General features: G+C 36.9%; 1 long non-coding RNA gene across 2 annotated transcripts in view; it reads left to right on the top strand.

Annotated features, from left to right (window-relative positions):
* The first annotated feature begins 719 nt into the window (after positions 1–719).
* LOC108285995 overlaps positions 720–12,845 on the top strand; it is a 13,496-nt gene continuing 1,370 nt past the window's right edge. For both annotated transcript variants that reach the window (XR_001817771.1, XR_001817772.1), the window contains exons 1-2: positions 720–970; positions 4,032–4,350. This is a non-coding gene — a long non-coding RNA (uncharacterized LOC108285995). The remainder of the gene's footprint in view (positions 971–4,031; positions 4,351–12,845) is intronic.

Below are 12,845 nucleotides of genomic sequence, written 5' to 3'. Positions count from 1 at the left end.
GGAGCCCTCAATCCTCTGGGAAGGGAGAAAGGGCTAACCAAACTCTAAAACCAGTGTTGCTAAGCTATGTAAGGAAACATCAGAAACTTGGGTCAGCTTACTGCCCATAACCCTCTTAAGGATACATAATACCCTTAGAGCAAAAATTAATATAAGCCCATATGAATCTTATTATTCTTGACTAATGATTTAATTACTGATCCAGAAAGGGCTGATTTAGTAAAATACCTAACCAACCTAGGACAATTTCAGCAGGCTTTACAAAAATGGAATTCAAAGGCTTCCCACACCGGGAACAACTAGCAACCTAAAATCAGGCCAGGAGATAAGGTACTTGTTAAAACGTGGAAGGAGCGATCACCAGCTCAGCAATTACAACCAAAATAGAAGGGACTGTTTTCAGTGGTACTGGCCACACCTTCTGCAGTCAAAGTACTAGGATTAGACAGCTAGATACATCTTTCAAGGATCAAGACAGCAATACCAGAAGACCTGGAGCAGGAACCTCAAGTTCCCATCTGTCACTACACTTGTGAACCTGTGGAAGACCTGAAGTACCTGTTTAGAAGACAGCCAAAAGATAAGTAAATGCCTACCAATTTTCCTTGGTGTCTTTGTTGCATAGTTACTATAGGCTAGAGTAACAGTAACCACTTACAATTTTTTTTTCTTTTGCAGTTTAATTGACTTCTTCCAAATGGATGGAATCACTTCCTTTGTAGTAATTATGCAAAATGTTTTAATACATTTCTATAACAAACATTCCTGATGGCATAGGTATCCACCTCCAAAGTTCCCATTATATCTTTTAACCAAATTCATTTCCCCTTGCATTAGAGACTGTCAAGCTTCAGACGATCATGTGACAAGGTTTCCAGCCAGTTCCAGGTGAAGACACCACCCCGGCCATCAAGAAGCCACCCCATCTCCACTAGGCAGAGTAGGGCGAGAGTTCCATGATCTCCAACAGGTAGGGATATGCCCCAAGTCAGCACAGAAAAAAGACCATCAGTCTCTCTGTCTCCCATAAATTTATGGGGATCACGTCTCTCAGTGGGGAGATGAGGCAGGAGAATAGGGTCGGGAGGCAGGGAACCTAAGGACATTTCTCACAGACTTCCTAGAACTAAACTGAAAGGAAAACCGATTTTCCATGCCTAAGTAACAAAAGGACCAGAGGCTACTCCCTTTGCAAACCCTCACCTTTTCTGTGTGTCAGATGGGAAACTGAAAGTACCTCTGATTGTTTCTGCAACCAATCAGACCTTTGCATCAGAATGTAACTTTGTAATTTCACTTCAGCCTCTGATTGGTTGCTTTCTACAACCAATCAGACGCTTGAATAGGGTGTAACCTTCATCACTCTAGCCTCTGAATGGTTGCTGTCTGCAACCAGTCAGACTAATTGCAGGCCAAGTCTTCCTTTGCATATAAGTGCAACTTTGTAACTTCATCTTAGCCTTTGATTAGTTGCTTTCTGCAACCAATCAGATGTTTGCATAGGAGTGTGACCTTTATAACTTACTTCAGCCTCTGATTGGTTGCTTTCCAAAACCAATCAGACTGATTGTGGGCCACCACTTCCTTTACATGAGGTGAACACCAAGTGGCCAATGGGAAACTTCTAGGGGATATTCAGACCTGGGAGGATTCTGCATCTGGGGTGCTTGAGTTGCTGCTCTGCTCACTCACACTGTGGAGTGTACTTTCACTTTCAATAAATCTCTGCTTCTGTTGCTTCATTCTTTCCTTGCTTTGCCATGTGTTTTGTCCAATTATTTGTTCAAAATGCCAAGAACCTGGACAACTTACAGTCAAGACCCTCTGCCAGTAAGACTAGTTGTATCCCTGTACATGAATGGGCTTTCAAGATTTTCCTAGAAGAAAAAGATCAGCTCATTGTCCTTCATTTTTTGAATAAAAACTGATAGCCCAATAGATAAAATATGAGTTACTGATCATCCCTGGAGAGGATTAGAATATGCCACCCCAAAATATGCCACTTTGGCATACAGATTATTTTGAGCTGAAGGCAATTGAGAAACAGTAGACACAGGAAAAGCTCTCTGCCTTTTCCCCTTCTGGCCTAAAAGCAGAGAATAAATTTCCCTTTGGAAATACAACATACAGTTTTATTTATAAAAAGGTGTCCCCTTCTCCTCTACCAGGAAGACCTGAGATGGCACCAAAATGAATCTGCCTAACAAACCTTACTACTCAATTCTTATCTATCATACATTTCATAGTCACCTTCCCATAATTTACTGCCCTTAGGAGCCCAAGTCCCTTTCCTTTGACTAGTCACCTCTCTACAATTTATTACCCTTTGTTAAAACGGTATATAAGCTCCTAAATTTAACCACATCTTTCAGTTTTCACTTATCTGTGAAGCTGCCATGGATGTAAAAATATTAATAAAATTTGTATGCTTTTTCTCCTGCTAATTGTATGTCTTTTATCGACTTAATTTACAGGCCTCAAGTACATAATTAAGAGAGTGGGAGGAAAAGTTTTTTCTCTCCTACACCTCTTTCGCTCTTAGTGTAAACACTACAGATTGGAAATAAAACTTATCCTGAACAATAGGCTTATAAATGCAACTAGTGGCGAGGTACAGTGGCTCACACCTATAATCCTAGCACTTTGGGAGGCCGAGGTGGGTGGATCACCTGAGGTCAGGTGTTCGAGATCAACCTGGCCAACATGGAGAAACCCTGTCTCTACTAAAAATACAAAAATTAGCTGGGCATGGTGGTGCACATGTGTAATCCCAGCTACTCAGGAAGCTGAGACCAGAGGATTGTTTGAACCCAGGAGGCAGAGGTTGCAGTGAGCCAAGATCATCACACTGTACTCCAGCCTGGGCATCAGAGCAAGACTCCATCTCAAAAACAAAATAAATAAAATAAATGCAACTAGTGGTAGATTGAAGCCGACGTATAAAAAATGTTAAACTTTAAGATAAATAGTGGTTCTCAGAACATAACTTAGCTAATATAAAAGCGATTTATAAGCTAACATAGAAGTTGCAACCAGAAGGGGGATTATTTTGGCCAGCAGAACCTGGAAAAATGAATGCCACAGAGGCCAATACCAAAGTATCACTCAGGAAAGACAAGAGTGTAGCTCTGTGATGTAGATGGATATATTCTAATCATAAAACTAACTCTACTTCCTCCAAATTTATGCCCACAAACCAACTTTCTGCTTAACTTTTTCTTGTCTCTTATGTATTTTTAACTTAATCATCTTTAAACACTTTGATAAGAGTTCTTACATTCTCCATAGAAACACTTTGTGAGCTATATGAACTGCAAATATTGCTTCATTGAAAAGATTCCTAGAGTCATGAAAGAAAGCAAACCAAGTGCTAATGTTGTTCATGCTTCACTTATAAAATGAAATGCGTACTATTTATAAATCTAGAAAAAATGTCATAATTTCAGGTTGAATGTTAGAATTTACACAGTAATCTAGTATTTCTGTGGAAGTGTCAAAAAAAGGGCAAAATTATATAGTACAGAGGAGTGAGTGGCTGGAGGCTCTCTAAACAAGGTACCCACTGGATGCCATTATCTTGGTGAGAAAGAAAAGCAGCCACTGACATGAGGAGTTGGCCTGGTTCTTACAGATAGGACTTGGCATTCTCCTGTCAAATATAAGCAATTTCACAGAATATGAGCATTAGACAAGGCTGTGCTGATTCAGCAAGACAAAACACTGTAACCCTCTGTAATCATGTCTCAACAATCCACCAAAACCCGAACATGGTCCAAACCACAAAATGACCAAACATCCCCTATCTTGCCTAAGAATAGTGACTACTGCTTCTTTACCAATTACAATATAAGCCTGAGACTAGTCCGCCCTCCTTCTAGATAAGAGTTATTAGATATCCAATTTTAAGAATTACCCCCTGCTTCCTGACAGCATTCAATCCAGAGCAAAGCTTCACTTCTTTAAAACACTCCCCAAACCACCAAACGCAAGCTAAATTCTTACAAATTTCTTTCCAACCCCCTCTTACTGAGATGTCCCATGATTCCTCATGGTGTGCATTCTCGCTTGCTGCAACAAGGAAATAAACCCAACTACAAGTGTGTTCCCGGTAGTCTTTAGCTGAAGAGCATTGATGCTGGAGAATCCAGAAGAATTCAAGAGCTGGAGACAGCTTACTTGTTAGGACACTAAAAACAGACCTATCTTTCAAGGGTGAATTTATATTAGCCACAGACAGAAACTGATGGATAAATAACATTACTAATTTATTAATTTATGAAAAAGAAAGTTTAGAAGAGTCAGAAAAGGCAAACGTACAGAGTGAGAAAACAGATGAATGGTTTCCTGAAGGTGACTGTGGAAAGGGGGGTTAAATGTTAAAGGGCATGAGGGGTCTTACTGAGGGGTGATAGAAATGTCCTAAAAACTGTATGATTGTGATGATCACACAGCTTGATAAATTTACTAAAAATCATTGAACACTTAAAATGAGTGAATTGCATGGTATGTAAATTATAGCTCAATGAAGTTGTTAAAACAACAATGATAATCTGGAGGAGAACAGCTACTTGAATCCATCCAGCAAATATTCTCCTTCTGTAGATAGCCAATGGTCAACAAAAATGAAAACATGTTCAATCTCATTATTTATCAAGAAACTACAAATTGAAACCTCAATGAGAGGCAGCAATACAAGCATTAAAATAGTTAAAATTTGCAAGACTGACAATTCCAGTGTTGACAAGGATGTGGAACAACTAGAATGCTTATACGCTGCTGATAATAGTTTAAGTTTGTGAAAAATTGTTTGGGACACATATTCCATAACCCAGAAATTCCACTCCTAGCTATAATGCCTACATATATTCACTAAAATATATGTTGACCAAAACAGAACTCAAATGCCCATCTATCGTAAAATGGATAAAGAATTTGTAGTGTAGTTCCATAAAATTACTATTAAGCACAACAACATGTATCCATCTCGTAAATATGACGTTAAGCAAAAGAAGTTAAACAACAAGAACACTTGTATGATTCCATTTATATAAAGTTCAAACACAGGCAAAATGAATCTGGAATGTTGGAAGTCAAGATAGTAGTTTCCTTGTGGGAGCCGTAAGGATGTAGTGAGTAGGAGAGGCTGGGGCTTCTGTATTGCTGGTGAAGTTTATGTCTTGACCTGGGTGGTGGTTATCTGGGTGTGGTCACTTTGTAATAATTCATTGAGCTGCACATTTATGATCTGTATATTTTTCTGTATGTATGTTACCCTGTAAAAGAGTTTACTAAAAGAGATATAATTATTGTGAAAAAGTTGATAATCACTGAAATTGAGTATCGGGTACATGGAAGTTGATTATATCATTCCCTCTATTTTTGTGCATTTGAATTTACGATAAAAACTTAAAATATATATGTATATATATGTTGCACATTTTATATGCATATATGTATACAGTACACATATAGGAATACGTATTTATCTATATTTATTTGTGAATGTTTGAATTGCTCCTTGTCCTGTCAATCTGTTCAAAAGTGAACAAGATTTCCCAGAGACCACAGCAATATGAACAAAGCCAGGTGATTCTTTTATACCAGACATATAAGGTGCTTAGATAACATTAACCAGCAAAAGCAATATATCTAACATGTAAGATGAAAGTCTAAGTGAACATTTTTATGCATGTATTAATATAAATGTATTGACTATATATGTAACTGTAGCTATAGATATATTGAATAAAATGTAGACAATCTGACAGTGTCTTTTTTACAGTCCAAATCCTATTAAAATGAGTTTTGGTGAGGATTACAATTTTTTTGTTTCATGGGAATGTTTTGAATGTTCTAGAAAGAAATAAGATTTAAAAGTCGTTTATGAACAGTGCTCAAGAGAAATAAATACATCATCCTGTACATTTTGTTTTGGACTCCAGGTTAATGATTGCTTTGAGACTTCTAAGTATCACTAGGTATATTTCACTGAAATAAAATGTTGGGCAAACTTTTTGGAAAAGCTTCCATAAAAAGAAACAACAGACCCAGAACAGGATACTATTGCACAAGGAGAGATATGAGGCCTTCACCACTACTGCTCTCAAGTAGCTACTGAATGATCCAAAATACACAAGTTCTACCAAAAGAAAAATATCTAGGAGTAATTTGAGGGTAGGATGTTTATTGAAAATAAAATTTAGACTGAGGGATTTGGGGAGCATGGATCGAAGAAAAATGTATAAAAATAATTCGGCAGAGTCTCACTGTGGTCATGCTTTTCTTGAGAGCGGACTTGAGAACTTTATGCCTATGTGAGAGGAACTTCACTATCGTATCTTGGTTAACCAGCACAACTACCAATAAATACTTGTTTAAACATTTTAGACACCTGATATCAAACATAATAAACCCTGCAAGCGAGCAGGAACATGTTGACTTCCCCATGTTTTTCCTCTCCATACCTGTGGTCATGAGAATGAGATGGTTTGAATGACCTTTTATTCCCTGAGAGGTTCTTAACTTTGTTGTGCATGAGAATTACCATATAGAATGGAAGCTGAAACTTCAACATACCGCATATTGAAAGCCATTTAAAGAACTTTTAAGGGAACTGTTGGCTTTCACAATTTTTGCCAAATGTGCTGACTTTAAAACCTAATACCCAATTCAGACACACTCCACTATAGTTGTGGCCTCTAGCTGGGGTTGTTAGAATACAGCATTATCAGTTACATTTAAATTTCAGAAAAGGCCGGGCATAGTGGCTCATGCCTGTAATCTCAGCACTCTGAGAAGCTGAGATGGGTGGATCACGTGAGGTCAGGAGTTCAAGACAAACCTGGCTAACATGGTGAAACCCTATCTCTACTAAAATTTATCCAGGCATGGTGGCACATGCATGTAATCCGAGCTACTCAGGAGGGTGAGGCAGGAGAATCGGTTGAACCTGGGAGGCAGAGGTTGTAGTGAACCAGTATTGCACTACTGCACTTCAGCCTGGGCAACAGAGCAAGACACTGTCTCAAAACAAAACAAAACAATAAATTTCAGTTAAATAGCAAACACATTTTTAGTATAGGTATGTCCCATGTTTATTTGGGCCATAATTATTAAACAATTATTTGTTGTTTTATTTCCTAAATCTGGATTCATGGTTTATAATGTTTATAGTAAAAGATTCAAAAGGCACCCACACAATTTAGATGCATTGAAGTAAAACTCTGGGAGGTAAACACTTGCAATAAAATTAAGTTATTACATAATAGTAAGAAACAGATGATCTGTTCCTATATAAAAATGCACAAAGGACATGAAGAGACAGTCACACACCAAAAAAAGACACACGAATGGCAAAGTGCATTTAAATATTCAGCCTTACTGTATTAACATAATTAACAGTTTATAAGAAAACCAAAAAAATATTTTTTAAAGCTACTAAGAAAGCAATGGTAATACCCATCTTATTTCACATCCTGATCATGAGTGCTTTTTTGTTTTTTGTGTTCGTTTTTGAGATGGAATCTTATTTTGTCACCCAGGCTGGAGTGCAGTGATGTGATCTCAGGTTACTGCAAGCCTTAATCTCCCAGTTCAAGCAATCCTTCCGCTTCAGCCCCTCAAGTAGGTGGGACTACAGGCATATCCCACCACTCTTGGCTAATATTTTTGCATGTTTTGTAGAGATGGGGTTTTACCATGTTGGCCAGCTGGTCTTGAACTCCCGAGCTCAAGTGATCTACCTGTCTCCACCTCCTAAAGTGATAGGATTACAGGCGTGAGCCACTGTGCCTGGCCTGTGATGAGTGTTTAATAGCCTTTCTGTAAGATAGTTTGGCATTATGTATTTTTTTTAAGCCTTAAAAATATGCAATTTGAAAGAACAATTATACTTCTCAGGATCTGTCCTAGGGAAACATTTAGAATATATGAAAAAATTTAGCTCCAAGTATGTTCATCAGTATGTTTTTATCAGTAAAATACAGAAACCAGCTGGCATAGTGGCCTGTATTAAGGAGTTGGTTAATGCTTCAAAAAAACCTTGTTAATCTGACATAGGGGCCCATATGCTGGTATGCATCAGTGTGCCTTTGACATTAATGATTAATTTATAGAGAAACTGAACATATTTTATCTCTCAAAATCAGCCCACACAATCTTACTTGTCCACCTCTTCCGTGATAGTCCCTGGGCCTTCAGGAGTTGAATAGCTTTAACTTTTGGCCCTGTGTTTCAGGAATGCAGTTTATTTTGATTGCATCTTCTACTGGGCCTGAAGACAGGTCTTCAATTACTGTCAGCATTTAAAATTTAGCAGGACTTGATGTCTTTTTTAGTCCCAGGAGTCAAAGCCCTGTAACTCAATGTCACAAGTACTTTAAAAGTGCATACAGAAAGATACATGGATGTAATAATCTTAATTTAAAAAAATTTTCAAATCTCAATTTTTTTCCTAAGCAAACCAAAACTTAGTAATGATGTGACAACGTGATCATATAAAAGTTTTTGGCTTTCTAAAAAAAAATAAATCCTCTTATTGTGATTTACACAGACTGTTCATCACATGCTTTGACTTTCTGGTTTGTCCTGAACATCCCTCTTTCTTAAACAACCAGTCATTTTACTCTAGGACTAAATTTACCCTACAAGATTCTTTTTCTCATATGAAATTATTTCTCTTGAAGTTCCTCCCAAAAACAAACAAACAAACAAAACCCTCTTTATTTTTATAACTTTCTTTACATCTCTTTTATTTACTGGTTCCTTTTACCTTGTTTTATATATGATCTTTAAGCTTTGAATTAGAAAAAAAATTGTTCACCTTTTGTAAAAGGACATACTCTTTTTAAGAAAGAATGTTTTCCTACAAATATATTTTTATTGGAAAATACCCTAATAATAAAATATTTATAATTTAACTTAAGATTCTAAATTATGAATTTGTCTACAAGTATTTGTCCCATTACATTTACCTAATTATTTTATTTTAAGTTTTTACCTAGATTGTTTATGAAAACTGTAATGGTCATCATTTAAAGTTATGGAATTGCCATTGCAAAATTGTAACTGAGACAGTGAAAAAGATTTGACCTAACTGACTCTATCTTGCTTTTAACTTCCAAGCTGTCTTTCTCATTCCTAGGCATAGGCCAAACTGCCTTTGGGAGGAACTTAGTTTATAGTTTAGCTTGAAACAAAGATGGTAACAAACCTTACTGCCCATGGACTAGGCCACCTAAAGCCATAAGATTGGAAGTTATGGTAATCTTACTAAATTTAAGATGAAGCTATTTTTATTAAACAAATATCAAACTTTAATAAGTCTTACTTATTAAAGATTACTCAAGCAAAGATCATTCTATTCTGAGCTGGGTTTATAGTTTTGTAACCTCTATGCCAAATTTTGACACTTTATAGTATCTGGCAGGGATAAGTATGAAGTTGCTTGATTAATAAATGCCAACAAAAATGTACACTGGCAATTCTTAAGACATTTATAATATTACTTTACCAATAAATAATAATTTTAGCTTATTTATTAAAGATTTTAGTTAAGTTAAACTGGAAAAAGCATTTGACTAATCTTTTCTTTTTCCCTGATAAAGTATTTGATTCCAGTGCTTTTGTTTTCTTAAGCCAATTCTTTTTTATATATTTTCAGTAGTAAAACATTGTGTACACAACACATAAATACATAGACACTTTAGGCATGCCAATAGAATATTATTGATTTATAAAAAATACAGTCTTATAGATCTATATCTTATAGATTTATAAAAAAACTTTTTTTAACCTGTTTCACAATCCTGAGCAGTTGTCAGCAAAATAGCCTTAAATTTATATATTAAAGGAAAACACTCAGGTGAAAATCAAATAGCAAAATTTACATCATAAGGTACAGAGAGAAAAAGTCTGGTGGTGCTAAAGGGAGATTAAGGACGAATGCCAAATCAAACATAAAGTCATAGAAATCTATCAGAGGATTGTATAAGGAGACCAGTTTTATTTAGATAGGGACTACCTATCTTTTAACTGGATCTCTGAGTTCTGGGCAGAACCCACATTGAATCCTGGGTCTCCAAAAAGGGAGAATTATTATGAGGCTAGACCATGTGATGCTCTCATGGTATACTTAAAGAAAAATAAAATTTTTAACAAAGATATTTCTAAGTGTCTAAACCACACTCTTCCTTAAAAACCCATGAGTAACCTCTGTGGCAGTAACTATTTTAGTTGGGGAAAAAAAAAAAAAAACCACGCCAGGTAACACAATACAAAAGTAAGCAGTCTAAGAGCTCAGGTGAACTTACCTGTTTACATTCTTGGGGTTCCATAAGGAAAAACAAGTTTCTCCCTCCAAAAGAGTCTGATACCTTCTCAGTTTTCTTTAAGGAACCTCAGGCTATTATAAACTATTTTAGGTCACTCATGCAAAAGAGAGTGCAAGAGAAAGGAGACACAGCAGAAGTAAATGAAGAAAACAGAATTCAGTCAACTGAGAAGAAAAAAACTTTTGCTGATAAAAAGACAAGGTCCTAGGAGAAAACTAAAAACAACAACATGAAGGCCTTTTAAATACAAACACACATATGTACACATACACACACACACTTCTTGGATGTTAGCTTTTAATTAAGTTGACTTTTAATCATTGAGCTTCTTTTAAAAAATCTTTTTAAATCTCATTACCATATTTTAGCTAGGACAAATTGCTGGTATTTCAGAAGTACAGCCATTGCCCCCTTGGTTTGGTCTGGCTAGCAAAAAGGTGGTCTTGTTATGTAAATCAAGCCCCTTAGTAATCAAAATCTAAAATCTTTCCTCTTTTTTTTTTTGTTTCCTTTTGCTGGCTATTTGTCTCCCTCACCATACCACCGTGTGTGTGTGTGTGTGTGTGTGTGTGTGTGTGTGTGTGTGTGAATTTAGCCACTTCAGAGGCCTTGTTCCCCATAATTTGGAACTTTCCTTTTGATTTGATCATGCCAGATAGAGTTGCTCAAACCCAATGTGGAAAAGACTGAAACAACAAGAAGAGAAGCAAACAACAACAACAAACCAGTTAAGCAAAACAAATGATCGCACAACTCATATGACTACTGAGCGCTCTAGTGGCAAGGAGAAATTAAGACAAGCTGGTCCTTAATCTTAACTTTAGCCAAGACAAACCCCAATTCACTTTCTTGCCCCGAGGGTTGGATCTCAGGCTGAAGACAGCTCTCTACCACCCTAGACGCAGGAGAAAAACCTCATCTTTCTTGTTGGAAGTGGGCTTAAACTCCATAAAGGAGTTACCTGCCTTCCACCATTATATAAGCAGGAAAAACTTGCCTTCCTTGTCACAAGCAAGTAAAACCCCCAAAAAAGAGAGTTTTACAGCAAAATAAACTTTAGATCTCGACCAAATTTTGGGAGATCAGGGATTCCCTGGAGGGGGTGCTCCCAGACCTCAGCAAATTGTCCTATTGGTTTGAGTTATAAAGTTAGCTCATGCTGGTACCAAGAACCAATAGGAGATTTGTCAAAGGTCAGAGGCGTCTCCACTCAGAATCCCTTCATGGTTACCAAAATTGGAACCCAAAAATTTGAGACAGGTCTCAGTTAATTTAGAACGTTTATTTTGGCAAGGTTGAGAACACGCACCGGTGACACAGCCTCAGGAGGTCCTGATGACATGTGGCCAAGATGGTCGGAGCACAGTATGCTTTTATACATTTTAGGGAGACATGAGACATCAATCAACATATGTAAGATGAACACTGGTTCAGTCCAAAAAGATGGGACTACTCAAAGTGGGGAGGGGTCTTCCAGGTCATAGGTAGATAAGAGACAAATGGTTGCATTCTTTTGAGTTTAGGATTGGCCTTTCCAAAGGAAGCAATCAGATGCGCATTTATCTAAGTGAGCAGAGGAATGACTTTTAATAGAATGGGAGGCAGGTTTGCCCTAAGCAGTTCCCAGCTTGACTTTTCTCTTTAGCTTAGTCATTTGGGGGTCTAAAATTTTATTTTCCTTTCACATTTCCCTTCTTTTCTTTTTAAAATTTTTTCAGAAAAAGCATTTTAGAAGAAAAAGAGTCTCTGGTCTTCATCAGTTTTCATCTGATTTCTCATGGCTAGGATGATATATTCCTAGAAGTGTAGGACTCACGTTAATAGGAAAACTCATTTTTAACAGGTTGTGAAGTTTCACATCCTGTGAAGAGCAAATAGTGGGAGAAAGTGGAAAAACAACAACAAATGAAAAGATACAAATTCTGGAAAATTGATATAAGCCCTGTAGCTGAAGTTCATACTTCAGTAGGCGGGCATGGAAGTGGCTTATGTATGTAAACAAGTTGCTGTTATTTTCTTTCAAAGTTTAAGTTGCCTAGCTTCAGTTTGTAGGGCTTTAAGAAAGCACAGCTTAATTTGCAGTGATTTAAAATTAAGGAAAATTCAAAGAAATCAAAGAGAAGAAAAAAATGGAAAACATTATATTGGGAACTGGTAGCCACAAAAAGTTTTAGAATGTAGTCTTGTGATATTGTGCTGGCCTAGAGCCAGAACCAGAGCAAAACTATTTTATAAAATGCAAAACTGTTTTTAGATAAGTTGAAATGGCTGCCCCATTCTCCTCACAATAACTACTAGCCTTGGCTACTGTAAATAAAACTGCTAGTTTGCTTTGCAAACTAGCCACTATGTAAAGCTGCTTACCTTTTTCTTATCAGTAACTGCCAGAATTGCTAGCCTTTGCTTACCGGCAATTGCCAGACTAAGCAGCCCAAGCTAGTTCCATCCTGTCTCCTGTGACTTGTAATAAGTAACTAAGGTCTGTGATTTCCACCTTAACCAGATAATGTGTAA

This window comes from Cebus imitator, unplaced genomic scaffold (assembly GCF_001604975.1).
Source record: "Cebus imitator isolate Cc_AM_T3 unplaced genomic scaffold, Cebus_imitator-1.0 Scaffold312, whole genome shotgun sequence".
NCBI lineage: Eukaryota > Metazoa > Chordata > Mammalia > Primates > Cebidae > Cebus > Cebus imitator.
The sequence above is the reverse complement of the archived record's forward strand: the minus strand, read 5'-3'. Positions and strand labels throughout refer to the sequence as shown.